Here is a 26,864-nt window from a genome sequence, read left to right as displayed (position 1 = left end):
TTTGTGCAATTCTCCCATAAAATCTTAAATGGAGAAGGGCTGTGGACTGGGAAGTATAAATACTTTGTGAGGTTTGGGATAGACCCTCATGGTCCTGGAGGTATTCACTATCCTCCCCTGAACTTTACAATTGGAAGAGACTCTGGATATCTGTTTTTTCCCGAGGCACCATTGTTCTGCAGGAGATGCAACATGTTCGGGCATATCCAGGATTTCTGCAAACAATTGCCAAACTGTAGAAAGTGCAACAAGTACGGTCATCTGGCGAAGGATTGTTCCAACCCGGTGGTATGTGATGCCTGCGGGGAGGAAGGACATGTGATTCGGGATTGTAAGGCTAAAGTCAAGCCTAGGTCCTTCTCCGAAGTGACCAAAGGTAAGCCTACTGTCCCTGCTGTTACCCCACAGGTGACTACTGCAGAGATCAATGAGGAGACGGAGCCCCCTGAGGTTGAAGATCTGGTGGGTGAGGCCCAGACCCTGTTGGACCCTCCAGCCCCTGCTGGGCCAAGTATGGAGATCTCCGAGTTGGATGTGGACCTCCCTCATCAGTCCGAAATATGTGGTGAGGGTGACATGGATGTGTCTCTTGCTCGAACCCCTGCATTGTCCTGGGGTGCTACAGACGAAGAGGTGGCCAGGGATGGTGGCCAAGGAGACTTTACTTCTGGGAGGTCTTTTGATGATGATGATACTCCTGAACTGGCCAATAAAAAACCCAGACGAGAGTACTCACCTGCCAGCGGAGGGTGCGACAGTCCTGCAAGTGACCGCATTTACCCGCAGGATGTCTTCTCCCCTGATGCTCCTTACCTTGGCATCCCTGAGAGCATCAACACCTTTGGGGTGCTTTCCCAGTCTGATGATAATGGATGAGTATGGTGTGATCAACATTGAGTCATGTATTTCTTTTCTTTAATTAATGTCTTGCCAATCTGGTTGGGATGTAGTGTCCCTAAATGTAAGGCAGATCAGATCTAAAATCAGAAGAACAACTGTTCTGGACTACCTGAAACATTTAGGTGCTGATGTTTTTTGCCTTCAGGAGTGTTGGATTCAGGATGCTCCTTGTGACAAAGACTGGCCTTATGGACAGCATATCTGGTCAGGGTCTAATCATAATAAAAATGATGGGGTGGGGATATTAGTTGGGAATAAAGAAATCTCTATTGATAGTTATATTGTGGTGGAGGTGGGCCGATGTTTAATTGCATTTTTGAGTTATAGAGGGTGGCGGGTCAGAATTATTAATTTATATTGCCCTACAGGGAAGGAAGAGCGGCTTGCTCTTCTTGAAAAATTAAGTTTTTTTCTTCCAGGGAAATCTCCCACTATTTTTGTTGGGGACGTTAATTGTGTCACAGAAGGAAAGTGTGACATAACAGGAAAGAAATTGTCCCATTTAATTTGTGATTTTTCCTTTTTAGATGCAGCAGTTGTTGTTCTTGGCATGCCACCACCGCCGACATACCATGCTGACCGTGGTGAGATTCATTCCAGAATTGATTTAATGTTATTTTCTAAAAATATGGTATGTTTGGATTTTTCTCAACAAAAGGTACCTTTTTCGGACCATGAATGTTTGAGAGGCGTGTTTTGTGCGAATGGTGACCAAGTGTATGGCGGTGGGGTATGGAAGTTGAATGCAAGGCTGTTAGAGGATGATGAGGTGATGAATGAGTTTAATGTAAAGTATGAAAGATGGAGAATGCGTAAGAAGGATTTTGTGTGTGTTCTTGACTGGTGGGACTGGGTGAAAGTGCAATTTAAAACTTTCTTCAAAAAGTGGGGCTATAGAAAAGCTGCCAGATATAGGAATAGGTTTAATGACCTTAATAGACGGATTGACTGGTTGAGAAAGTGTGTTGCAAGTGGTTTGGAGATGTCTGATCAACTTACTGAGGCTAAGAATGAATTGAAGCGTGTGTTGGATGAGAAAGGAAAGGAAATTATATATCGTACTAAAATTGAGCACCTGGAGAAAAATGAGAAGTGTACGAGGTTCTTTTTTAAAAAAATGAATGGTAGGAAGACTGATATGAATGAAGTTGTGAATGAAAGTGGAACCAACTGTATGGGTGAGGATGTGCTGAAAGAAGTGAATAGGTTTTATAGCAAGTTGTATGATGAGAAATGGATTGACTCTGGGCTTGTGTCATATGTTCTGAATGGTGTGGAGAAAAAACTTGATTCTGAGGAGCGTGATCTATTGTTTGAGGATGTAGTTCTGGATGAAGTGAAGAATGTGGTGTGGAGTGCTAAAAAGAGTAAGACTCCTGGGAAAGATGGTATACCTGTAGAGTTGTATGTGAAAGCATGGGAAGTTTTGGGAACAGATTTGACTGAGGTATGTAAGTATATGTGGGTGAATGGTAGGTTGTGTGAATCAATGAAAGAAGGAGTGGTTGTGCTTGTGTATAAAAAGGGTGAGAGGAAACGTTTGGAAAACTGGAGACCAATAACACTGCTGAATTCGGATTATAAGGTCTACAGTAAGTTACTGGCAAATCGTATGCGTGAAGTGATTGGTAGTGTTGTGGAGGAGGACCAAGTATGTGCAGTGCCTGGAAGAAGTATGAGTGATAACTTGTTATTGTTGAGAGATATGATTGGGGATTGCAAGGATAGAAAGCAGAAATGTATGACTTTAGCTATTGATTTTGAGAAGGCGTTTGACAGGGTTTCGCATGTGTTTTTGTTTAAAGTACTGGAAAGAATGGGGTTTCCTAGAGAATTTGTGAATTGTGTAAAATCATTGTATGATTGTGTGTCAAGTGAGTTCTTGGTTAATGGGTGGCTGTGTGACAAAGTGAAGATTAGGTCAGGAGTAAGGCAGGGGTGTCCTATGTCCCCCGTCTTATTTGTATGTGTAATAGAACCATTGTTATGTTTGATTAGACGGGATAAAATGATGAGAGGTTTGTTGGTGCCTGGTAGTGGTGGTAAGCATGTGAAAGTGTTAGGTTATATGGATGATGTTGTGGTTGTGAGTGAAAGTATGGCTTCTTTGAGTAGAATTAAATTGCTTTTGGATTTTTTTGTTGGTGCGTCTGGTTTTAGGGTAAATTGGAATAAATGTAGTTTTAAATGTTTTGGAGATAGTAGTATTCGTATGGATGGTGTAAAGTGTGAAGTGGGTGCAATCAAGATTTTGGGCGTATTATTTAATGATGACTTAAAAGGGAATGAAAGTTGGGAAGAGTGTGGTATGCGGGTTGAACGTAAATTGAATTTTTGGCGAATGAGAGAATTGACTCTGCGTGGTAAGGTATTAATTATCAAAGCAGTGATTCTCCCTATCCTGCTTTATGTGGCGACTGTTTTTCCTTCTCCTTACAGGAAAATTAAGAGAATAGAGAAGTTGGTATTCACATTCCTGTGGTGTAGTAAGATGGAGAAGTTGAAGCGGGAGAGCCTTTTTAAGGCTTGTCAGCATGGTGGGCTGGCCTTTCCCAATATTGAAGTTTTTTTAGGTCTTAATTATATTAAGACTGTGGTTATTTTGCTGGGTAAAGGCAATAAAGGTGCTTTTATGGCTAATTATTCTGCTGGATGGATGTTGTATGGGTTATGCTGGAGGAAGAGAGATGCGAGTGTGCCTGTGGCCTTTAAGTGTCCTGTTTGGTGTGAGGTGATTGAGAAATTTGTGAGAAAGCATGATTTGTTGAGTGTGGGAATGAATGATTTTAGAATGACCAAGAATGTGGTGAAAAGAATGAGTGCAAATGAGGTAGAGTGTAATATTGTTGGGCTGAGAGGGAATGAGGTTTCAGATGCATGGAAGAAGTTAGATACGTATGGGATGTCAAACAAACAGAAGGATGTGGTGTGGATGACTTTACATAATATTTTACCTGTGAGAGAAGTGCAGAAGAAAAGAGAGTTGATAAGAACAGATGTGTGTCCGAGAGTGGGATGTGGTGGTTGTGAGACTGTGAGGCATGTTATGTGGGATTGTGAGTACGCGTACAGTGTGTGGAAGTGTGTAGGTGGATTGTGTAAGGGTTTAGCAGGCGTGAATTTTGTGGATTGGCGTGTGGCGATGTTTGGAATTGGTGCGTGTAGTCGGTCTAAAGATAGAATTTTATGGTTGATAATGGCTTGTGTGATGGAGAGTTTGTGGGATGCAAGGAACCTTGGACTTTTCAAGAGGAAATCTTTATCAGTGAATGAATGTGTTAGACTTATTCTTTCAAGACTATACCTGATATATAAGTTGGACAGCAGAGGCGGTGGTGGCACAGATGCCGAAGGGATTTGGAAATTTAAAAAGTGGCATTACCTTATCAAATACCAGTGATTTTTTTCTTTGTGATTCCTTGAAGTTTCTGCATTTGTGTTACGTAAAGGATGTTCCCTTGTGATTATATTTCGTCTTATACTACTGCTAAATAAATAGAACCATGATGATGAGAAGTTTTAAGTAGCAAATTTTGGAGAAATTCATACTGTTTGCTAAAAAACTAAACTGAATGGTTTAAAAAAAAAAAAAAAAAAAAAAAAAATCTGTTCTTATCAGTTTAATATCTGATACGTCCCCTATCTGGGGACCATATATTAAATGGATTTTTAGAACAGGGAGATGGAAAAAGAGCTTGCTCTGTCCACTCCACGCATTGACCTGGTATTGCAGTATCTCCAGGACCGGTGCACCCCTTCTTTAATGCAGTTTCTAAAATCAGAAAGAATTTAATTCAATGTTTTTTGTTCATTTTGCTTGTTTGTCGGATTTTGGGATGGACTCTTTGGCTTTGCTTTTCTTCTCCTCATTGGATTTTTCATGTTCAAAGTTGCAGAAGCCAGATTACAAGCTCATTTTGGTTCAACTTCAGCAACTGTGCATTGCATTGCCATGTAATGTAATGAAATGCTATCTTTCTAGCTCTCCCTTTTTACTTCCTTTTGGATAAACAGACATATTAGGCAAGCATTTTGGAGCTTTCACCTAAATAACTACAGGTGGTGAGATAAGCTGCACAATATAATTGACCTTTCAGTATATTGTTGCACACACACCATCTATTTAGCAAATGCCCTTGTTATCAACAGCAGCCTTTTAAACTCACCTGAGCTAACAGGTATGTGCGCTGGTTACTCTGCTGCGCTTAAAATTTCTTTTTTGGTTTGCTACAATGCCTTTTCTGAAACGTTGTCTCCCTCTGCTGGAACACTGACTTCTTTCATTTAATGCCTGCAGACTATAAAAGAGAACCCAACCCAAAAAGTTTGGTTGATTAGTCTGTGGCATTCTGTTAAACTGTTGCTTATGGCGGTCTCTGTGAGCTTCTCAGCGACATTCAGCCAGCCAGGTATCCTGCCTGCAGTAGATGGAATGTGGCAATGGAACGCTGGCTGCGCGTGTCATAATAGGCTCTGAGCCTTTATATACCTGTGCACAGCAGCAGCCACCTTCAGTCTGCTGCTGGACAGCCAGCAGCAGCAGCAGCAGGAGAGGTATGTAATCAGCAGCCCTCCTGCTAAGGGTAGACAGCTGCTCGTTCCACCCCACCCCCCGCCTTAATTGGTTCTCCTCCCTTCCAACGGTGTTGAGGCGGGTGGGAACAGCAGGGGGTGAAGGTGCTGTGTTTAAAGAGGTGGAGTTATGCAGATCTAAAACGCGTGGATTGCAGCAGCAGCAAGCCGAAAAGTGCAGGCATGTAAGGGATCTAGAGGTTGACAACATGTCTTCTTAACGGGAGTCCAGGAGCTCATCTCCACAAATGGACTTTTCAGGATCCTTGGGTGGCTCCGTAGTTTGAAACCAATTCTGGTTATCGCTTCTCGGCCTTTTGGCTAAGATCAAGTGTAGTATCTGTTCTTATCAGTTTAATATCTGATACGTCCCCTATCTGGGGACCATATATTAAATGGATTTTTAGAACAGGGAGATGGAAAAAGAGCTTGCTCTGTCCACTCCACGCATTGACCTGGTATTGCAGTATCTCCAGGACCGGTGCACCCCTTCTTTAATGCAGTTTCTAAAATCAGAAAGAATTGAATTCAATGTTTTTTGTTCATTTTGCTTGTTTGTCGGATTTTGGGATGGACTCTTTGGCTTTGCTTTTCTTCTCCTCATTGGATTTTTCATGTTCAAAGTTGCAGAAGCCAGATTACAAGCTCATTTTGGTTCAACTTCAGCAACTGTGCATTGCATTGCCATGTAATGTAATGAAATGCTATCTTTCTAGCTCTCCCTTTTTACTTCCTTTTGGATAAACAGACATATTAGGCAAGCATTTTGGAGCTTTCACCTAAATAACTACAGGTGGTGAGATAAGCTGCACAATATAATTGACCTTTCAGTATATTGTTGCACACACACCATCTATTTAGCAAATGCCCTTGTTATCAACAGCAGCCTTTTAAACTCACCTGAGCTAACAGGTATGTGCGCTGGTTACTCTGCTGCGCTTAAAATTTCTTTTTTGGTTTGCTACAATGCCTTTTCTGAAACGTTGTCTCCCTCTGCTGGAACACTGACTTCTTTCATTTAATGCCTGCAGACTATAAAAGAGAACCCAACCCAAAAAGTTTGGTTGATTAGTCTGTGGCATTCTGTTAAACTGTTGCTTATGGCGGTCTCTGTGAGCTTCTCAGCGACATTCAGCCAGCCAGGTATCCTGCCTGCAGTAGATGGAATGTGGCAATGGAACGCTGGCTGCGCGTGTCATAATAGGCTCTGAGCCTTTATATACCTGTGCACAGCAGCAGCCACCTTCAGTCTGCTGCTGGACAGCCAGCAGCAGCAGCAGCAGCAGGAGAGGTATGTAATCAGCAGCTCTCCTGCTAAGGGTAGACAGCTGCTCGTTCCACCCCACCCCCCGCCTTAATTGGTTCTCCTCCCTTCCAACGGTGTTGAGGCGGGTGGGAACAGCAGGGGGTGAAGGTGCTGTGTTTAAAGAGGTGGAGTTATGCAGATCTAAAACGCGTGGATTGCAGCAGCAGCAAGCCGAAAAGTGCAGGCATGTAAGGGATCTAGAGGTTGACAACATGTCTTCTTAACGGGAGTCCAGGAGCTCATCTCCACAAATGGACTTTTCAGGATCCTTGGGTGGCTCCGTAGTTTGAAACCAATTCTGGTTATCGCTTCTCGGCCTTTTGGCTAAGATCAAGTGTAGTATCTGTTCTTATCAGTTTAATATCTGATACGTCCCCTATCTGGGGACCATATATTAAATGGATTTTTAGAACAGGGAGATGGAAAAAGAGCTTGCTCTGTCCACTCCACGCATTGACCTGGTATTGCAGTATCTCCAGGACCGGTGCACCCCTTCTTTAATGCAGTTTCTAAAATCAGAAAGAATTGAATTCAATGTTTTTTGTTCATTTTGCTTGTTTGTCGGATTTTGGGATGGACTCTTTGGCTTTGCTTTTCTTCTCCTCATTGGATTTTTCATGTTCAAAGTTGCAGAAGCCAGATTACAAGCTCATTTTGGTTCAACTTCAGCAACTGTGCATTGCATTGCCATGTAATGTAATGAAATGCTATCTTTCTAGCTCTCCCTTTTTACTTCCTTTTGGATAAACAGACATATTAGGCAAGCATTTTGGAGCTTTCACCTAAATAACTACAGGTGGTGAGATAAGCTGCACAATATAATTGACCTTTCAGTATATTGTTGCACACACACCATCTATTTAGCAAATGCCCTTGTTATCAACAGCAGCCTTTTAAACTCACCTGAGCTAACAGGTATGTGCGCTGGTTACTCTGCTGCGCTTAAAATTTCTTTTTTGGTTTGCTACAATGCCTTTTCTGAAACGTTGTCTCCCTCTGCTGGAACACTGACTTCTTTCATTTAATGCCTGCAGACTATAAAAGAGAACCCAACCCAAAAAGTTTGGTTGATTAGTCTGTGGCATTCTGTTAAACTGTTGCTTATGGCGGTCTCTGTGAGCTTCTCAGCGACATTCAGCCAGCCAGGTATCCTGCCTGCAGTAGATGGAATGTGGCAATGGAACGCTGGCTGCGCGTGTCATAATAGGCTCTGAGCCTTTATATACCTGTGCACAGCAGCAGCCACCTTCAGTCTGCTGCTGGACAGCCAGCAGCAGCAGCAGCAGGAGAGGTATGTAATCAGCAGCCCTCCTGCTAAGGGTAGACAGCTGCTCGTTCCACCCCACCCCCCGCCTTAATTGGTTCTCCTCCCTTCCAACGGTGTTGAGGCGGGTGGGAACAGCAGGGGGTGAAGGTGCTGTGTTTAAAGAGGTGGAGTTATGCAGATCTAAAACGCGTGGATTGCAGCAGCAGCAAGCCGAAAAGTGCAGGCATGTAAGGGATCTAGAGGTTGACAACATGTCTTCTTAACGGGAGTCCAGGAGCTCATCTCCACAAATGGACTTTTCAGGATCCTTGGGTGGCTCCGTAGTTTGAAACCAATTCTGGTTATCGCTTCTCGGCCTTTTGGCTAAGATCAAGTGTAGTATCTGTTCTTATCAGTTTAATATCTGATACGTCCCCTATCTGGGGACCATATATTAAATGGATTTTTAGAACAGGGAGATGGAAAAAGAGCTTGCTCGGTCCACTCCACGCATTGACCTGGTATTGCAGTATCTCCAGGACCGGTGCACCCCTTCTTTAATGCAGTTTCTAAAATCAGAAAGAATTGAATTCAATGTTTTTTGTTCATTTTGCTTGTTTGTCGGATTTTGGGATGGACTCTTTGGCTTTGCTTTTCTTCTCCTCATTGGATTTTTCATGTTCAAAGTTGCAGAAGCCAGATTACAAGCTCATTTTGGTTCAACTTCAGCAACTGTGCATTGCATTGCCATGTAATGTAATGAAATGCTATCTTTCTAGCTCTCCCTTTTTACTTCCTTTTGGATAAACAGACATATTAGGCAAGCATTTTGGAGCTTTCACCTAAATAACTACAGGTGGTGAGATAAGCTGCACAATATAATTGACCTTTCAGTATATTGTTGCACACACACCATCTATTTAGCAAATGCCCTTGTTATCAACAGCAGCCTTTTAAACTCACCTGAGCTAACAGGTATGTGCGCTGGTTACTCTGCTGCGCTTAAAATTTCTTTTTTGGTTTGCTACAATGCCTTTTCTGAAACGTTGTCTCCCTCTGCTGGAACACTGACTTCTTTCATTTAATGCCTGCAGACTATAAAAGAGAACCCAACCCAAAAAGTTTGGTTGATTAGTCTGTGGCATTCTGTTAAACTGTTGCTTATGGCGGTCTCTGTGAGCTTCTCAGCGACATTCAGCCAGCCAGGTATCCTGCCTGCAGTAGATGGAATGTGGCAATGGAACGCTGGCTGCGCGTGTCATAATAGGCTCTGAGCCTTTATATACCTGTGCACAGCAGCAGCCACCTTCAGTCTGCTGCTGGACAGCCAGCAGCAGCAGCAGCAGCAGCAGGAGAGGTATGTAATCAGCAGCCCTCCTGCTAAGGGTAGACAGCTGCTCGTTCCACCCCACCCCCTGCCTTAATTGGTTCTCCTCCCTTCCAACGGTGTTGAGGCGGGTGGGAACAGCAGGGGGTGAAGGTGCTGTGTTTAAAGAGGTGGAGTTATGCAGATCTAAAACGCGTGGATTGCAGCAGCAGCAAGCCGAAAAGTGCAGGCATGTAAGGGATCTAGAGGTTGACAACATGTCTTCTTAACGGGAGTCCAGGAGCTCATCTCCACAAATGGACTTTTCAGGATCCTTGGGTGGCTCCGTAGTTTGAAACCAATTCTGGTTATCGCTTCTCGGCCTTTTGGCTAAGATCAAGTGTAGTATCTGTTCTTATCAGTTTAATATCTGATACGTCCCCTATCTGGGGACCATATATTAAATGGATTTTTAGAACAGGAGATGGAAAAAGAGCTTGCTCTGTCCACTCCACGCATTGACCTGGTATTGCAGTATCTCCAGGACCGGTGCACCCCTTCTTTAATGCAGTTTCTAAAATCAGAAAGAATTGAATTCAATGTTTTTTGTTCATTTTGCTTGTTTGTCGGATTTTGGGATGGACTCTTTGGCTTTGCTTTTCTTCTCCTCATTGGATTTTTCATGTTCAAAGTTGCAGAAGCCAGATTACAAGCTCATTTTGGTTCAACTTCAGCAACTGTGCATTGCATTGCCATGTAATGTAATGAAATGCTATCTTTCTAGCTCTCCCTTTTTACTTCCTTTTGGATAAACAGACATATTAGGCAAGCATTTTGGAGCTTTCACCTAAATAACTACAGGTGGTGAGATAAGCTGCACAATATAATTGACCTTTCAGTATATTGTTGCACACACACCATCTATTTAGCAAATGCCCTTGTTATCAACAGCAGCCTTTTAAACTCACCTGAGCTAACAGGTATGTGCGCTGGTTACTCTGCTGCGCTTAAAATTTCTTTTTTGGTTTGCTACAATGCCTTTTCTGAAACATTGTCTCCCTCTGCTGGAACACTGACTTCTTTCATTTAATGCCTGCAGACTATAAAAGAGAACCCAACCCAAAAAGTTTGGTTGATTAGTCTGTGGCATTCTGTTAAACTGTTGCTTATGGCGGTCTCTGTGAGCTTCTCAGCGACATTCAGCCAGCCAGGTATCCTGCCTGCAGTAGATGGAATGTGGCAATGGAACGCTGGCTGCGCGTGTCATAATAGGCTCTGAGCCTTTATATACCTGTGCACAGCAGCAGCCACCTTCAGTCTGCTGCTGGACAGCCAGCAGCAGCTGCAGCAGCAGCAGGAGAGGTATGTAATCAGCAGCCCTCCTGCTAAGGGTAGACAGCTGCTCGTTCCACCCCACCCCCCGCCTTAATTGGTTCTCCTCCCTTCCAACGGTGTTGAGGCGGGTGGGAACAGCAGGGGGTGAAGGTGCTGTGTTTAAAGAGGTGGAGTTATGCAGATCTAAAACGCGTGGATTGCAGCAGCAGCAAGCCGAAAAGTGCAGGCATGTAAGGGATCTAGAGGTTGACAACATGTCTTCTTAACGGGAGTCCAGGAGCTCATCTCCACAAATGGACTTTTCAGGATCCTTGGGTGGCTCCGTAGTTTGAAACCAATTCTGGTTATCGCTTCTCGGCCTTTTGGCTAAGATCAAGTGTAGTATCTGTTCTTATCAGTTTAATATCTGATACGTCCCCTATCTGGGGACCATATATTAAATGGATTTTTAGAACAGGGAGATGGAAAAAGAGCTTGCTCTGTCCACTCCACGCATTGACCTGGTATTGCAGTATCTCCAGGACCGGTGCACCCCTTCTTTAATGCAGTTTCTAAAATCAGAAAGAATTGAATTCAATGTTTTTTGTTCATTTTGCTTGTTTGTCGGATTTTGGGATGGACTCTTTGGCTTTGCTTTTCTTCTCCTCATTGGATTTTTCATGTTCAAAGTTGCAGAAGCCAGATTACAAGCTCATTTTGGTTCAACTTCAGCAACTGTGCATTGCATTGCCATGTAATGTAATGAAATGCTATCTTTCTAGCTCTCCCTTTTTACTTCCTTTTGGATAAACAGACATATTAGGCAAGCATTTTGGAGCTTTCACCTAAATAACTACAGGTGGTGAGATAAGCTGCACAATATAATTGACCTTTCAGTATATTGTTGCACACACACCATCTATTTAGCAAATGCCCTTGTTATCAACAGCAGCCTTTTAAACTCACCTGAGCTAACAGGTATGTGCGCTGGTTACTCTGCTGCGCTTAAAATTTCTTTTTTGGTTTGCTACAATGCCTTTTCTGAAACGTTGTCTCCCTCTGCTGGAACACTGACTTCTTTCATTTAATGCCTGCAGACTATAATGAGAACCCAACCCAAAAAGTTTGGTTGATTAGTCTGTGGCATTCTGTTAAACTGTTGCTTATGGCGGTCTCTGTGAGCTTCTCAGCGACATTCAGCCAGCCAGGTATCCTGCCTGCAGTAGATGGAATGTGGCAATGGAACGCTGGCTGCGCGTGTCATAATAGGCTCTGAGCCTTTATATACCTGTGCACAGCAGCAGCCACCTTCAGTCTGCTGCTGGACAGCCAGCAGCAGCAGCAGCAGCAGCAGGAGAGGTATGTAATCAGCAGCCCTCCTGCTAAGGGTAGACAGCTGCTCGTTCCACCCCACCCCCCGCCTTAATTGGTTCTCCTCCCTTCCAACGGTGTTGAGGCGGGTGGGAACAGCAGGGGGTGAAGGTGCTGTGTTTAAAGAGGTGGAGTTATGCAGATCTAAAACGCGTGGATTGCAGCAGCAGCAAGCCGAAAAGTGCAGGCATGTAAGGGATCTAGAGGTTGACAACATGTCTTCTTAACGGGAGTCCAGGAGCTCATCTCCACAAATGGACTTTTCAGGATCCTTGGGTGGCTCCGTAGTTTGAAACCAATTCTGGTTATCGCTTCTCGGCCTTTTGGCTAAGATCAAGTGTAGTATCTGTTCTTATCAGTTTAATATCTGATACGTCCCCTATCTGGGGACCATATATTAAATGGATTTTTAGAACAGGGAGATGGAAAAAGAGCTTGCTCTGTCCACTCCACGCATTGACCTGGTATTGCAGTATCTCCAGGACCGGTGCACCCCTTCTTTAATGCAGTTTCTAAAATCAGAAAGAATTGAATTCAATGTTTTTTGTTCATTTTGCTTGTTTGTCGGATTTTGGGATGGACTCTTTGGCTTTGCTTTTCTTCTCCTCATTGGATTTTTCATGTTCAAAGTTGCAGAAGCCAGATTACAAGCTCATTTTGGTTCAACTTCAGCAACTGTGCATTGCATTGCCATGTAATGTAATGAAATGCTATCTTTCTAGCTCTCCCTTTTTACTTCCTTTTGGATAAACAGACATATTAGGCAAGCATTTTGGAGCTTTCACCTAAATAACTACAGGTGGTGAGATAAGCTGCACAATATAATTGACCTTTCAGTATATTGTTGCACACACACCATCTATTTAGCAAATGCCCTTGTTATCAACAGCAGCCTTTTAAACTCACCTGAGCTAACAGGTATGTGCGCTGGTTACTCTGCTGCGCTTAAAATTTCTTTTTTGGTTTGCTACAATGCCTTTTCTGAAATGTTGTCTCCCTCTGCTGGAACACTGACTTCTTTCATTTAATGCCTGCAGACTATAAAAGAGAACCCAACCCAAAAAGTTTGGTTGATTAGTCTGTGGCATTCTGTTAAACTGTTGCTTATGGCGGTCTCTGTGAGCTTCTCAGCGACATTCAGCCAGCCAGGTATCCTGCCTGCAGTAGATGGAATGTGGCAATGGAACGCTGGCTGCGCGTGTCATAATAGGCTCTGAGCCTTTATATACCTGTGCACAGCAGCAGCCACCTTCAGTCTGCTGCTGGACAGCCAGCAGCAGCAGCAGCAGCAGGAGAGGTATGTAATCAGCAGCCCTCCTGCTAAGGGTAGACAGCTGCTCGTTCCACCCCACCCCCCGCCTTAATTGGTTCTCCTCCCTTCCAACGGTGTTGAGGCGGGTGGGAACAGCAGGGGGTGAAGGTGCTGTGTTTAAAGAGGTGGAGTTATGCAGATCTAAAACGCGTGGATTGCAGCAGCAGCAAGCCGAAAAGTGCAGGCATGTAAGGGATCTAGAGGTTGACAACATGTCTTCTTAACGGGAGTCCAGGAGCTCATCTCCACAAATGGACTTTTCAGGATCCTTGGGTGGCTCCGTAGTTTGAAACCAATTCTGGTTATCGCTTCTCGGCCTTTTGGCTAAGATCAAGTGTAGTATCTGTTCTTATCAGTTTAATATCTGATACGTCCCCTATCTGGGGACCATATATTAAATGGATTTTTAGAACAGGGAGATGGAAAAAGAGCTTGCTCTGTCCACTCCACGCATTGACCTGGTATTGCAGTATCTCCAGGACCGGTGCACCCCTTCTTTAATGCAGTTTCTAAAATCAGAAAGAATTGAATTCAATGTTTTTTGTTCATTTTGCTTGTTTGTCGGATTTTGGGATGGACTCTTTGGCTTTGCTTTTCTTCTCCTCATTGGATTTTTCATGTTCAAAGTTGCAGAAGCCAGATTACAAGCTCATTTTGGTTCAACTTCAGCAACTGTGCATTGCATTGCCATGTAATGTAATGAAATGCTATCTTTCTAGCTCTCCCTTTTTACTTCCTTTTGGATAAACAGACATATTAGGCAAGCATTTTGGAGCTTTCACCTAAATAACTACAGGTGGTGAGATAAGCTGCACAATATAATTGACCTTTCAGTATATTGTTGCACACACACCATCTATTTAGCAAATGCCCTTGTTATCAACAGCAGCCTTTTAAACTCACCTGAGCTAACAGGTATGTGCGCTGGTTACTCTGCTGCGCTTAAAATTTCTTTTTTGGTTTGCTACAATGCCTTTTCTGAAACGTTGTCTCCCTCTGCTGGAACACTGACTTCTTTCATTTAATGCCTGCAGACTATAAAAGAGAACCCAACCCAAAAAGTTTGGTTGATTAGTCTGTGGCATTCTGTTAAACTGTTGCTTATGGCGGTCTCTGTGAGCTTCTCAGCGACATTCAGCCAGCCAGGTATCCTGCCTGCAGTAGATGGAATGTGGCAATGGAACGCTGGCTGCGCGTGTCATAATAGGCTCTGAGCCTTTATATACCTGTGCACAGCAGCAGCCACCTTCAGTCTGCTGCTGGACAGCCAGCAGCAGCAGCAGCAGCAGCAGCAGGAGAGGTATGTAATCAGCAGCCCTCCTGCTAAGGGTAGACAGCTGCTCGTTCCACCCCACCCCCCGCCTTAATTGGTTCTCCTCCCTTCCAACGGTGTTGAGGCGGGTGGGAACAGCAGGGGGTGAAGGTGCTGTGTTTAAAGAGGTAGAGTTATGCAGATCTAAAACGCGTGGATTGCAGCAGCAGCAAGCCGAAAAGTGCAGGCATGTAAGGGATCTAGAGGTTGACAACATGTCTTCTTAACGGGAGTCCAGGAGCTCATCTCCACAAATGGACTTTTCAGGATCCTTGGGTGGCTCCGTAGTTTGAAACCAATTCTGGTTATCGCTTCTCGGCCTTTTGGCTAAGATCAAGTGTAGTATCTGTTCTTATCAGTTTAATATCTGATACGTCCCCTATCTGGGGACCATATATTAAATGGATTTTTAGAACAGGGAGATGGAAAAAGAGCTTGCTCTGTCCACTCCACGCATTGACCTGGTATTGCAGTATCTCCAGGACCGGTGCACCCCTTCTTTAATGCAGTTTCTAAAATCAGAAAGAATTGAATTCAATGTTTTTTGTTCATTTTGCTTGTTTGTCGGATTTTGGGATGGACTCTTTGGCTTTGCTTTTCTTCTCCTCATTGGATTTTTCATGTTCAAAGTTGCAGAAGCCAGATTACAAGCTCATTTTGGTTCAACTTCAGCAACTGTGCATTGCATTGCCATGTAATGTAATGAAATGCTATCTTTCTAGCTCTCCCTTTTTACTTCCTTTTGGATAAACAGACATATTAGGCAAGCATTTTGGAGCTTTCACCTAAATAACTACAGGTGGTGAGATAAGCTGCACAATATAATTGACCTTTCAGTATATTGTTGCACACACACCATCTATTTAGCAAATGCCCTTGTTATCAACAGCAGCCTTTTAAACTCACCTGAGCTAACAGGTATGTGCGCTGGTTACTCTGCTGCGCTTAAAATTTCTTTTTTGGTTTGCTACAATGCCTTTTCTGAAACGTTGTCTCCCTCTGCTGGAACACTGACTTCTTTCATTTAATGCCTGCAGACTATAAAAGAGAACCCAACCCAAAAAGTTTGGTTGATTAGTCTGTGGCATTCTGTTAAACTGTTGCTTATGGCGGTCTCTGTGAGCTTCTCAGCGACATTCAGCCAGCCAGGTATCCTGCCTGCAGTAGATGGAATGTGGCAATGGAACGCTGGCTGCGCGTGTCATAATAGGCTCTGAGCCTTTATATACCTGTGCACAGCAGCAGCCACCTTCAGTCTGCTGCTGGAAAGCCAGCAGCAGCAGCAGCAGCAGCAGGAGAGGTATGTAATCAGCAGCCCTCCTGCTAAGGGTAGACAGCTGCTCGTTCCACCCCACCCCCCGCCTTAATTGGTTCTCCTCCCTTCCAACGGTGTTGAGGCGGGTGGGAACAGCAGGGGGTGAAGGTGCTGTGTTTAAAGAGGTGGAGTTATGCAGATCTAAAACGCGTGGATTGCAGCAGCAGCAAGCCGAAAAGTGCAGGCATGTAAGGGATCTAGAGGTTGACAACATGTCTTCTTAACGGGAGTCCAGGAGCTCATCTCCACAAATGGACTTTTCAGGATCCTTGGGTGGCTCCGTAGTTTGAAACCAATTCTGGTTATCGCTTCTCGGCCTTTTGGCTAAGATCAAGTGTAGTATCTGTTCTTATCAGTTTAATATCTGATACGTCCCCTATCTGGGGACCATATATTAAATGGATTTTTAGAACAGGGAGATGGAAAAAGAGCTTGCTCTGTCCACTCCACGCATTGACCTGGTATTGCAGTATCTCCAGGACCGGTGCACCCCTTCTTTAATGCAGTTTCTAAAATCAGAAAGAATTGAATTCAATGTTTTTTGTTCATTTTGCTTGTTTGTCGGATTTTGGGATGGACTCTTTGGCTTTGCTTTTCTTCTCCTCATTGGATTTTTCATGTTCAAAGTTGCAGAAGCCAGATTACAAGCTCATTTTGGTTCAACTTCAGCAACTGTGCATTGCATTGCCATGTAATGTAATGAAATGCTATCTTTCTAGCTCTCCCTTTTTACTTCCTTTTGGATAAACAGACATATTAGGCAAGCATTTTGGAGCTTTCACCTAAATAACTACAGGTGGTGAGATAAGCTGCACAATATAATTGACCTTTCAGTATATTGTTGCACACACACCATCTATTTAGCAAATGCCCTTGATATCAACAGCAGCCTTTTAAACTCACCTGAGCTAACAGGTATGTGCGCTGGTTACTCTGCTGCGCTTAAAATTTCTTTTTTGGTTTGCTACAATGCCTTTTCTGAAACGTTGTCTCCCTCTGCTGGAACACTGACTTCTTTCATTTAATGCCTGCAGACTATAAAAGAGAACCCAACCCAAAAAGTTTGGTTGATTAGTCTGTGGCATTCTGTTAAACTGTTGCTTATGGGGGTCTCTGTGAGCTTCTCAGCGACATTCAGCCAGCCAGGTATCCTGCCTGCAGTAGATGGAATGTGGCAATGGAACGCTGGCTGCGCGTGTCATAATAGGCTCTGAGCCTTTATATACCTGTGCACAGCAGCAGCCACCTTCAGTCTGCTGCTGGACAGCCAGCAGCAGCAGCAGCAGCAGCAGGAGAGGTATGTAATCAGCAGCCCTCCTGCTAAGGGTAGACAGCTGCTCGTTCCACCCCACCCCCCGCCTTAATTGGTTCTCCTCCCTTCCAACGGTGTTGAGGCGGGTGGAAACAGCAGGGGGTGAAGGTGCTGTGTTTAAAGAGGTGGAGTTATGCAGATCTAAAACGCGTGGATTGCAGCAGCAGCAAGCCGAAAAGTGCAGGCATGTAAGGGATCTAGAGGTTGACAACATGTCTTCTTAACGGGAGTCCAGGAGCTCATCTCCACAAATGGACTTTTCAGGATCCTTGGGTGGCTCCGTAGTTTGAAACCAATTCTGGTTATCGCTTCTCGGCCTTTTGGCTAAGATCAAGTGTAGTATCTGTTCTTATCAGTTTAATATCTGATACGTCCCCTATCTGGGGACCATATATTAAATGGATTTTTAGAACAGGGAGATGGAAAAAGAGCTTGCTCTGTCCACTCCACGCATTGACCTGGTATTGCAGTATCTCCAGGACCGGTGCACCCCTTCTTTAATGCAGTTTCTAAAATCAGAAAGAATTGAATTCAATGTTTTTTGTTCATTTTGCTTGTTTGTCGGATTTTGGGATGGACTCTTTGGCTTTGCTTTTCTTCTCCTCATTGGATTTTTCATGTTCAAAGTTGCAGAAGCCAGATTACAAGCTCATTTTGGTTCAACTTCAGCAACTGTGCATTGCATTGCCATGTAATGTAATGAAATGCTATCTTTCTAGCTCTCCCTTTTTACTTCCTTTTGGATAAACAGACATATTAGGCAAGCATTTTGGAGCTTTCATCTAAATAACTACAGGTGGTGAGATAAGCTGCACAATATAATTGACCTTTCAGTATATTGTTGCACACACACCATCTATTTAGCAAATGCCCTTGTTATCAACAGCAGCCTTTTAAACTCACCTGAGCTAACAGGTATGTGCGCTGGTTACTCTGCTGCGCTTAAAATTTCTTTTTTGGTTTGCTACAATGCCTTTTCTGAAACGTTGTCTCCCTCTGCTGGAACACTGACTTCTTTCATTTAATGCCTGCAGACTATAAAAGAGAACCCAACCCAAAAAGTTTGGTTGATTAGTCTGTGGCATTCTGTTAAACTGTTGCTTATGGCGGTCTCTGTGAGCTTCTCAGCGACATTCAGCCAGCCAGGTATCCTGCCTGCAGTAGATGGAATGTGGCAATGGAACGCTGGCTGCGCGTGTCATAATAGGCTCTGAGCCTTTATATACCTGTGCACAGCAGCAGCCACCTTCAGTCTGCTGCTGGACAGCCAGCAGCAGCAGCAGCAGCAGGAGAGGTATGTAATCAGCAGCCCTCCTGCTAAGGGTAGACAGCTGCTCGTTCCACCCCACCCCCCGCCTTAATTGGTTCTCCTCCCTTCCAACGGTGTTGAGGCGGGTGGGAACAGCAGGGGGTGAAGGTGCTGTGTTTAAAGAGGTGGAGTTATGCAGATCTAAAACGCGTGGATTGCAGCAGCAGCAAGCCGAAAAGTGCAGGCATGTAAGGGATCTAGAGGTTGACAACATGTCTTCTTAACGGGAGTCCAGGAGCTCATCTCCACAAATGGACTTTTCAGGATCCTTGGGTGGCTCCGTAGTTTGAAACCAATTCTGGTTATCGCTTCTCGGCCTTTTGGCTAAGATCAAGTGTAGTATCTGTTCTTATCAGTTTAATATCTGATACGTCCCCTATCTGGGGACCATATATTAAATGGATTTTTAGAACAGGGAGATGGAAAAAGAGCTTGCTCTGTCCACTCCACGCATTGACCTGGTATTGCAGTATCTCCAGGACCGGTGCACCCCTTCTTTAATGCAGTTTCTAAAATCAGAAAGAATTGAATTCAATGTTTTTTGTTCATTTTGCTTGTTTGTCGGATTTTGGGATGGACTCTTTGGCTTTGCTTTTCTTCTCCTCATTGGATTTTTCATGTTCAAAGTTGCAGAAGCCAGATTACAAGCTCATTTTGGTTCAACTTCAGCAACTGTGCATTGCATTGCCATGTAATGTAATGAAATGCTATCTTTCTAGCTCTCCCTTTTTACTTCCTTTTGGATAAACAGACATATTAGGCAAGCATTTTGGAGCTTTCACCTAAATAACTACAGGTGGTGAGATAAGCTGCACAATATAATTGACCTTTCAGTATATTGTTGCACACACACCATCTATTTAGCAAATGCCCTTGTTATCAACAGCAGCCTTTTAAACTCACCTGAGCTAACAGGTATGTGCTCTGGTTACTCTGCTGCGCTTAAAATTTCTTTTTTGGTTTGCTACAATGCCTTTTCTGAAACGTTGTCTCCCTCTGCTGGAACACTGACTTCTTTCATTTAATGCCTGCAGACTATAAAAGAGAACCCAACCCAAAAAGTTTGGTTGATTAGTCTGTGGCATTCTGTTAAACTGTTGCTTATGGCGGTCTCTGTGAGCTTCTCAGCGACATTCAGCCAGCCAGGTATCCTGCCTGCAGTAGATGGAATGTGGCAATGGAACGCTGGCTGCGCGTGTCATAATAAGCTCTGAGCCTTTATATACCTGTGCACAGCAGCAGCCACCTTCAGTCTGCTGCTGGACAGCCAGCAGCAGCAGCAGCAGCAGCAGGAGAGGTATGTAATCAGCAGCCCTCCTGCTAAGGGTAGACAGCTGCTCGTTCCACCCCACCCCCCGCCTTAATTGGTTCTCCTCCCTTCCAACGGTGTTGAGGCGGGTGGGAACAGCAGGGGGTGAAGGTGCTGTGTTTAAAGAGGTGGAGTTATGCAGATCTAAAACGCGTGGATTGCAGCAGCAGCAAGCCGAAAAGTGCAGGCATGTAAGGGATCTAGAGGTTGACAACATGTCTTCTTAACGGGAGTCCAGGAGCTCATCTCCACAAATGGACTTTTCAGGATCCTTGGGTGGCTCCGTAGTTTGAAACCAATTCTGGTTATCGCTTCTCGGCCTTTTGGCTAAGATCAAGTGTAGTATCTGTTCTTTTAAGAACACAAGAGCTACGATCTACACTTGACGAGAGCGATCGAACTCGGAAGGAGAAGAGCTTCGGAGCCCAGCTGACATCGGAGAACGAAGGCGGATATCGGTGGGAGGAAGAAGCTCTAAAGAATCCAGAAGAAGACGAAGACTCGGAGAAGAATCGGGCTGTCCTGTGGAATCTTCGAGGAAGAAAATCATCGAGACAAAGACCTTTCGGGGAATTTGTCCAGAACACGACGGGAGAAGAATCTGCATAGCTCCACCCATTCCGGGAAGCGTTCCAGATCCAGCTCCAAGAAGTAACTGCAGGAGGAAAGCCATGGCAAGCGCTGCGAGGAAGGCCGAAAAGAAGAGCCTGGAGCTGGGGACAGCCAGGAGGGCCCAGCCAGGAGCCGATTCTGACCCCAAGGACTCTGCCTCCACGACTGGCCAGCAGAAGGGACCCCAGAAGCCCCGCCACGAAGCTCCAGCCCTGGAGCCATGGATGCGGCAGACGGTGGCCCTGAAGCTGAAGGAAGTGGATGGGAGGGTGCCGGACATGTCCTCGGACGTGTTCTGCCAGAAGATGCTGCTGGATCGAGGCTTCTCCAGGTCGGACACCCTCAGCATCCAGACCTTCTTCACGGGGATCTTCTTCGTCACCTTCGCCACTGTGAACACCTGCAGGAGGTTCTGGGAAATGGTAAGCGCAAAAGGACCGGATAATTCTTTCTCTGCCTTTACAGGTAGCTGCCCTATCCAGAGGGATGAAAGGAGGATCACGGTCTCCATGCGCAACCTGCACACCCCAGGCCAAGACATCTGTACCTTCCTGAGACGCTTCTGTTTGGTTGTGAAGGAACCCTCTCACATCCTGAATGGACTCGGCTTCTGGACAGGTAAGTGGTCGGTGACCGTTAGACTTCACAGGGACCTGGCGTACTCAGACGGACTTCGGCACCTGCCCCCGACATTCTCCCTGGGCAACTCCTACGGCCTCATCTATTACCCGGACATGCCGCGGAACTGCAGGAGATGCGGCAAGAACGGCCACGAGATGAAGGACTGCAAGGAGGATGCCTGCAGGATTTGTCGAGTAACGGGACACAGCTCGAAGGACTGCCCGAAGAAGACGTCCTGCAACCTGTGTGGGCTGGCGGCTCATCTGTACAAGGATTGCCCCAGGCGTGAGAGATCCTGGGCATCGGTGGTTGCGACGACCCCAGCTACGGAGGACAAGGCCCCGACGACCAGGCCTGTGAAGGTCAAGGACGCGACGACCAAGGCCCCAGCGGCCAAGGCCGAGACGACCAAGGCCAAAGCGGTCAAGGAGTCGGTGGCCAAAGCCCCAGCGACGGTCCCAGCAGCTCCGAAGCAGAAGAAAAAGTCAAAGGAGGGTAAGAGTTCTGTCACCCCTCTCTCGATCCCTCCCCCTGCCACCCCCGTCCAATCCCCCCCCACCCCGGCCACCCCTGCTGAGGATTCCACTTCCTCTTCCTCCTTCCCCTACTCCTCAGCAGGTGTCCTTTCCCCTGCCCCGGCAGCCACTCTCCCTCCCCAGACCATGGTAGCGGTGGAATTAACCTTTCCTCCACCCGCCGCTATCTATTCCGAGGAGGATTTTCCCCTTCTTGTCTCCCCAGTTCCAACCCGGGGAAAGAGGAAGGTGGAGGACAGCCCTGCTACTGAATCCTCCAAAAAGAAGATTCTGGATTTCGTAGGCGAAAAGGAGGATACCCTCCCTGAGCCAGAAGAGATGGAGCACATGGTTGAGACCCTGGTGGCCGAGCCAGAAGAGGAGGAACTGGTGGTCGCCGAGATCGAGGCCGCGCTGCTTGACCAGATGGAGGAAGAGGGCCTGCTGGTGATCCCGTCACCAGCAGTCAACACCGACGAGGGACCACCCGACCGGAGTGGTAACTAAGGTGTATTGCCTGCGCTAACTTTTTCTTTTTTCCCTACATGATGGCTAATATTAACTTATTTTCCATTAATGTCAGGAGCATCAAGGACAAGTTCAGACGTCAGACTATTTATGCCTTCCTTACTTCCCAGTTGTGTGATGTTTATATGTTGCAGGAATGTTCCCTTCCCTCCTCTAGGTCCTTCAAACATCTGGCCAGGGAGTGGTCCCACGGTCCATCCTACTGGTCCGGTGGGGGTGACTGCAAGTCTGCGGGGGTCGCAATTCTGATCAGGGGGGCGCATTCACGCTTGAGTCCGTCCAGGAGCTCATCTGCGGCAGGGCTCTTGTTGTAGATGGCAACTGGGCGGGAGAACCTGTCAGGTTCATCAACGTGTATGCGTCCCCACTGAAGAATGAGCGTTTGGAGCTTTTCCAGACCCTGCGGCTTCAGCTTGCCACCACCAGGACCTTAGTGATGGCCGGGGATTTCAACTGCCCCATCGAGGAGGACGGTCGTAGTTCTGGCACATCTGCCAAGTTGGACATCACGTCCAAGCTGCTCATCGAGATGGTAACCGAGGCCTCTCTTCAGGACGTGGTGGGCTCCATGGGGAGAGGCTCCACGAACTATTCGTGGAGCCGACCCGATGGCTCACTCCGCTCCAGGATTGACTTTGTGTTCACCTCTCGGGCAGTCAGGCAGAGTAGGCACTCGATGGTCTCCTGCTTCTTCTCCGACCACAGAGCCATTCACTTACAAGGTGTCCTCGGCGACGGTTTTCCGTCCGGCCCCGGCTCCTGGAAGCTGAATTGTGCTCTGCTGGCTCAGGATGAAGTCGTGGAGGAGCTGAGAGCAGCCTACGCAATGTGGCAGTCCTACAAGGGTAGCTTCCAAACAGTCTCTGATTGGTGGGAATATGTTAAACTTGAGTTTCGCTGTTTCTTTCAGGCCAAGGGTCGACAACAGGAGTGTGAGAAGAGGAGGGACTTCAGAGGGCTGCAGCGCGAGCTGCGGTCACTGCAGGACCTTCTTCACTGCGGCTGGGACGTGAGGGAGGAGCTGGAGGAGACCAAGAAGAGCCTGAAAAGGCACTTTGAGGAGGAGTCCAAGCGAATCATCTTCCGTTCCAAAGTGGAGAATCTGGAGAAGGGTGAGAAATGTAACTCATTCTTTTTCAGGAAACTTCATGCCGGTCACACGCCCCTGAACGAGCTGCGAGACGAGAGCGGAAACATGCGACGTGGGAAGGAGGACGTGATGAGGGTCGTCAGCGACTTCTACAGCGAACTCTACTCCCACAAGACTACCGACCCCGACGCTGCTGATAAGTTCCTGTCAGGTATCACTAACCATCTTGATCCTGCAGGCACGGCAGCCTTGGACAAACCTCTGATGGTGGGCGAATTGCTCTCTGCCGCTAAATCCTTTAGGACCGGCAGGACCCCGGGCAGTGATGGTCTTCCAGCGGAGCTCTATGTAGCGCTGGGAGACCTCATCTGTCCGGACCTGTTGGACCTGTACGAGGAGATGGTGGTGGAGGGTAGAATGCCTCCATCTTTGAGGGAAGGAATGGTCACGATCCTGTACAAGCGGAAGGGAGAGAGGTGCGACCTGAGGAATTGGCGTCCCATCACTCTGCTCAACGTGGACTACAAGATCCTGGCCAAGACGATGGCGACACGACTTAAGACGGTCATCGGACGGATCATCCACCCGGACCAGACCTGCGGCATCCCTGGACGTCGCATCGCAGACAGCCTCGCTCTCGTGCGGGACACGGTCGAGTACATCAAGGTCCGCCGCGCACACGCGGCCCTGGTCTCATTGGATCAGGAGAAGGCCTTCGACCGGGTTTCCCACGAGTTCATGGGCCGAGCTCTGCACCGGTTAGGTTTGGGTAACATGTTTTGTTCGTATGTCCGTCTGATGTATTTTGATATCCACAGCTCGGTGTTGGTGAACGGCTGGAAGACTGACCCCTTCCCTGTCCTCTCTGGGGTCAGACAAGGCTGCCCTCTATCACCTCTTCTTTTTGTTTGTGTTATAGAACTCTTCGCAGAGGCTATCCGGCAGAATGGAGAGATCAGAGGGATCACCGCACCGGGTCCGGGACGACACGAGGTCAAGTGCTCGCTCTACATGGACGACGTCACCGTCTTCTGCGCTGATCGTGGTTCAGTCGACGCCCTCGTCCAGACGTGTGAGAGGTTCGGCCGGGCTTCAGGGGCCAAAGTCAACTGCAGGAAGTCGGAAGCCATGCTCTTCGGGGATTGGCAGCCGGCCTCCTCCGCCCCCTTCCCCTTCAACATTCAACCGGATTTCCTCAAGGTGCTGGGAGTCTGGTTCGGGAAGGAAAGAGCGGCCCTCAAGTCCTGGCAAGAACGCTTGGCCAAGGTGAAGCAACGGATCGGACTCTGGAGCCTCAGACACCTCACTTGTGAGGGTAAGGCACTCATCCTGCGTAATGAGGTCCTGCCCGTCTTGCAGTACACGGCGCAGGCCTGGCCCCCACACGTCACTGTGTGCAGGGCCATTACCAGGACAGTGTTTCACTTTGTCTGGGGATCCAAGATGGACAGAGTCAGGCGGGCCGTCATGTACAAGGAGCCTCGCAAGGGTGGGAAGGGCGTTCCAGATATCCCCACCCTCCTGCGATCCTCTTTTGTGTGTGATTGTGTCCGCCGGACTTTGCAAGTCAAGAATGGCTCCGCGGGCAGGTCCATGTCTCGCTTCTTCCTGCTTCCTCTTTGGAGGCGACTCGGCTGGGACAAGTGGGACAGCTCCTTCCCCTACAACTGGACGACGCCATGGTTCTACGGAGACGTCGTTCGATTTGTGGGGGAGCATCAACTGGAGAGACTCAAGCCCGACTTGTGGAAGCCCAAAACTATCCACAAGCTAATCAGAGCCAAGGATGACGTGGAGAACATCACAGGACTTCACCAGGACATGCTGGAGACTGTGTGGACAAATGTGTCGTCTGACAGGCTGACCAACGGGCACAAGGACTTGTCGTGGATGGCGATTCAGGGCGGACTGCCCGTCCGGTCATTCATGCATGCCCGGAACCTGTGCAAGACCCGGTACTGCCCAAGGTGCCCCTTCGTGGAGGAAACATCTTTGCACACTTTTTGGGACTGCGGATTTGCACAGCGCCTATTGACTGCACTTGAGGACGACCTGAGGAACTCTGTCCCCAGGGCGAGCCTATCGCACCATTCTGTGCTTTACGGACTCTTCCCTGGGGTTCATACCGTCGGAGCCATCCAGGAGGCTTGGCGCCTTATGAACTGCTTCAAGGATGCCGTTTGGGTCGCCAGGAACCGGCTCATCTTGAGGAGGGAGAGGATGTCCATCCAGGACTGCCGCAGGCTGATCCACAGCCTGCTCAGAGACTATTCCATCATGGACGGTCCGGAGGACGAGGACGAGGACTAAACCCCTCCTCCCCCTCTCCCCTTATGTGTCTTGTCTTTCAATAAAGCTTCGGGCCTGTGATTTTCCCCTCCCCATCCCCTTTTTCCCAATCCCCATCCCTTATCACGGTTCGTCGTACTGTATTGATTGACATGCTTTTTCTTTCAGATTGAGTGTTTTGTGTAGCATAGGGGTGTGATGTGTCTAGTTAGTGCGTCGTATCCTCATGCTATGTAAATATGATGTAGAATTCTGTGTGTACTGGGCTGCGGCACTGTACACTGTCTGTTAACTTATTTTTTGTGCTAATAAAAGATATATTCAATCAAAAATCTGTTCTTATCAGTTTAATATCTGATACGTCCCCTATCTGGGGACCATATATTAAATGGATTTTTAGAACAGGGAGATGGAAAAAGAGCTTGCTCTGTCTACTCCACGCATTGACCTGGTATTGCAGTATCTCCAGGACCGGTGCACCCCTTCTTTAATGCAGTTTCTAAAATCAGAAAGAATTGAATTCAATGTTTTTTGTTCATTTTGCTTGTTTGTCGGATTTTGGGATGGACTCTTTGGCTTTGCTTTTCTTCTCCTCATTGGATTTTTCATGTTCAAAGTTGCAGAAGCCAGATTACAAGCTCATTTTGGTTCAACTTCAGCAACTGTGCATTGCATTGCCATGTAATGTAATGAAATGCTATCTTTCTAGCTCTCCCTTTTTACTTCCTTTTGGATAAACAGACATATTAGGCAAGCATTTTGGAGCTTTCACCTAAATAACTACAGGTGGTGAGATAAGCTGCACAATATAATTGACCTTTCAGTATATTGTTGCACACACACCATCTATTTAGCAAATGCCCTTGTTATCAACAGCAGCCTTTTAAACTCACCTGAGCTAACAGGTATGTGCGCTGGTTACTCTGCTGCGCTTAAAATTTCTTTTTTGGTTTGCTACAATGCCTTTTCTGAAACGTTGTCTCCCTCTGCTGGAACACTGACTTCTTTCATTTAATGCCTGCAGACTATAAAAGAGAACCCAACCCAAAAAGTTTGGTTGATTAGTCTGTGGCATTCTGTTAAACTGTTGCTTATGGCGGTCTCTGTGAGCTTCTCAGCGACATTCAGCCAGCCAGGTATCCTGCTTGCAGTAGATGGAATGTGGCAATGGAACGCTGGCTGCGCGTGTCATAATAGGCTCTGAGCCTTTATATACCTGTGCACAGCAGCAGCCACCTTCAGTCTGCTGCTGGACAGCCAGCAGCAGCAGCAGCAGCAGGAGAGGTATGTAATCAGCAGCCCTCCTGCTAAGGGTAGACAGCTGC

The 26,864-nt window shown here is 46.6% G+C and overlaps 12 non-coding genes and 2 pseudogenes across 12 annotated transcripts; all 14 read left to right on the top strand.

Annotated features, from left to right (window-relative positions):
* Positions 1 to 4,445: 4,445 nt before the first annotated feature.
* Positions 4,446 to 4,658, top strand: LOC141207316 (U2 spliceosomal RNA; annotated as a pseudogene).
* A 1,115-nt stretch (positions 4,659 to 5,773) lies between these two features.
* On the top strand, positions 5,774 to 5,964 carry LOC141207065 (U2 spliceosomal RNA). The gene has a single exon (XR_012277490.1). It is a non-coding gene; the product is annotated as a U2 spliceosomal RNA (small nuclear RNA).
* A 1,118-nt stretch (positions 5,965 to 7,082) lies between these two features.
* On the top strand, positions 7,083 to 7,273 carry LOC141207063 (U2 spliceosomal RNA). Its single transcript, XR_012277489.1, has one exon. It is a non-coding gene; the product is annotated as a U2 spliceosomal RNA (small nuclear RNA).
* Positions 7,274 to 8,388: 1,115 nt separating this feature from the next.
* LOC141207159 (U2 spliceosomal RNA) lies at positions 8,389 to 8,579 on the top strand. The gene has a single exon (XR_012277581.1). It is a non-coding gene; the product is annotated as a U2 spliceosomal RNA (small nuclear RNA).
* A 1,121-nt stretch (positions 8,580 to 9,700) lies between these two features.
* On the top strand, positions 9,701 to 9,890 carry LOC141207211 (U2 spliceosomal RNA). Its single transcript, XR_012277632.1, has one exon. It is a non-coding gene; the product is annotated as a U2 spliceosomal RNA (small nuclear RNA).
* Positions 9,891 to 11,011: 1,121 nt separating this feature from the next.
* LOC141207062 (U2 spliceosomal RNA) lies at positions 11,012 to 11,202 on the top strand. Its single transcript, XR_012277488.1, has one exon. It is a non-coding gene; the product is annotated as a U2 spliceosomal RNA (small nuclear RNA).
* A 1,120-nt stretch (positions 11,203 to 12,322) lies between these two features.
* Positions 12,323 to 12,513, top strand: LOC141207061 (U2 spliceosomal RNA). The gene has a single exon (XR_012277487.1). It is a non-coding gene; the product is annotated as a U2 spliceosomal RNA (small nuclear RNA).
* A 1,118-nt stretch (positions 12,514 to 13,631) lies between these two features.
* On the top strand, positions 13,632 to 13,822 carry LOC141207060 (U2 spliceosomal RNA). Its single transcript, XR_012277486.1, has one exon. It is a non-coding gene; the product is annotated as a U2 spliceosomal RNA (small nuclear RNA).
* A 1,124-nt stretch (positions 13,823 to 14,946) lies between these two features.
* On the top strand, positions 14,947 to 15,137 carry LOC141207059 (U2 spliceosomal RNA). Its single transcript, XR_012277485.1, has one exon. It is a non-coding gene; the product is annotated as a U2 spliceosomal RNA (small nuclear RNA).
* A 1,121-nt stretch (positions 15,138 to 16,258) lies between these two features.
* Positions 16,259 to 16,449, top strand: LOC141207058 (U2 spliceosomal RNA). Its single transcript, XR_012277484.1, has one exon. It is a non-coding gene; the product is annotated as a U2 spliceosomal RNA (small nuclear RNA).
* Positions 16,450 to 17,570: 1,121 nt separating this feature from the next.
* LOC141207057 (U2 spliceosomal RNA) lies at positions 17,571 to 17,761 on the top strand. The gene has a single exon (XR_012277483.1). It is a non-coding gene; the product is annotated as a U2 spliceosomal RNA (small nuclear RNA).
* A 1,118-nt stretch (positions 17,762 to 18,879) lies between these two features.
* LOC141207055 (U2 spliceosomal RNA) lies at positions 18,880 to 19,070 on the top strand. Its single transcript, XR_012277481.1, has one exon. It is a non-coding gene; the product is annotated as a U2 spliceosomal RNA (small nuclear RNA).
* A 1,121-nt stretch (positions 19,071 to 20,191) lies between these two features.
* Positions 20,192 to 20,269, top strand: LOC141207351 (U2 spliceosomal RNA; annotated as a pseudogene).
* Positions 20,270 to 25,832: 5,563 nt separating this feature from the next.
* Positions 25,833 to 26,024, top strand: LOC141207272 (U2 spliceosomal RNA). Its single transcript, XR_012277689.1, has one exon. It is a non-coding gene; the product is annotated as a U2 spliceosomal RNA (small nuclear RNA).
* The last annotated feature ends 840 nt before the right edge of the window (positions 26,025 to 26,864 follow it).

This window comes from Phyllobates terribilis, unplaced genomic scaffold (genome assembly GCF_046119375.1).
Source record: "Phyllobates terribilis strain yellow unplaced genomic scaffold, ASM4611937v1 Scaffold_160__1_contigs__length_4322635, whole genome shotgun sequence".
In the NCBI taxonomy this organism is placed as follows: domain Eukaryota; kingdom Metazoa; phylum Chordata; class Amphibia; order Anura; family Dendrobatidae; genus Phyllobates; species Phyllobates terribilis.
Note: the sequence above shows the minus strand (reverse complement) of the source record. Positions and strands in the feature narration are given on the sequence as shown.